Genomic DNA, 903 nt, shown 5'->3' with positions numbered 1-903 from the left:
CAGTCAGATTCACCCGCCCAGAAGCAGTTCCTCTCTCTGCATTTCCTCTGGGTCTAGTTTATTGTTTGTTTTTTCTCATGTTTTGTGGTCCATTCTTGCCCTTTGCAGCTTGGTTGTTTTTTATTGACATTGCCAAGGAAAACTTATAGGGATACTTGAGGCTTTGCAGTTCTAATGAATTTACTGGGGAACTGGGCTCAAGTCGTCGTGGAGGCTGGTTTATTTCTGGTTCATATTTACTCCTAGCCTGAGGTATTTAGGGTCAGTTTTGAGCATTTTTGTGTTAGGTGGCCAAGGGGAGATGTTGGCTGGGTGTGTGTGTCTGGGTCTTAGGGAGGGTCAGCTGAAGAAAAGCATGTTGAATCATGAAATGTTAAATATCTTATGTAGTTTATTGAATACTATAGCAAAAGTGAAAAACAGAATGGCTGAACTGCTTCTCAGCCTTTGGGCTGAGTGTAGTGTCTGTTCATAGCAGTGTAATATCTGCTATGTCCTCCATCCGAGGACAATATTAAATGGATATTTGGAGCGGGGAGACGGAACAAAGTCTTGCTCCACCCACTCCGCACATCAACCTGGTATTGCAGTGTGAGTGCTCAAAGTACGATTTCTACTGACTGCGCTTGGCTTCTGCACTGTTGCAAAGTCGAACCGTCATATAATCATAAGTTGAATCCTCACACCTCAGCCTCCTGCAGCGCTCGGATTACAGGTGTGAGCCTCCGCGCCCAGCCTGTGTTGTTTCCCTTACTGATTTGTAGGTGGAATTTTATTAAACGAGAGTCCTTTGCCTTTTATAGATGTGATCAGTATTATCTCTCAGTCTGTCATTTGCGTTTTAACTTTGTTATGGTGTCTTTTATCTTTTCATTGATTCAAGTCATCTTTTAAGTCCTTTGA

The 903-nt window shown here is 42.9% G+C and overlaps 1 pseudogene; it reads left to right on the top strand.

The window, feature by feature from the left end:
- Positions 1 to 432: 432 nt before the first annotated feature.
- LOC123624925 lies at positions 433 to 613 on the top strand (annotated as a pseudogene).
- Positions 614 to 903: the final 290 nt, after the last annotated feature.

This window comes from Lemur catta, chromosome 19 (assembly GCF_020740605.2).
Source record: "Lemur catta isolate mLemCat1 chromosome 19, mLemCat1.pri, whole genome shotgun sequence".
Lineage (NCBI taxonomy): Eukaryota > Metazoa > Chordata > Mammalia > Primates > Lemuridae > Lemur > Lemur catta.
The sequence above is the reverse complement of the archived record's forward strand: the minus strand, read 5'-3'. Positions and strand labels throughout refer to the sequence as shown.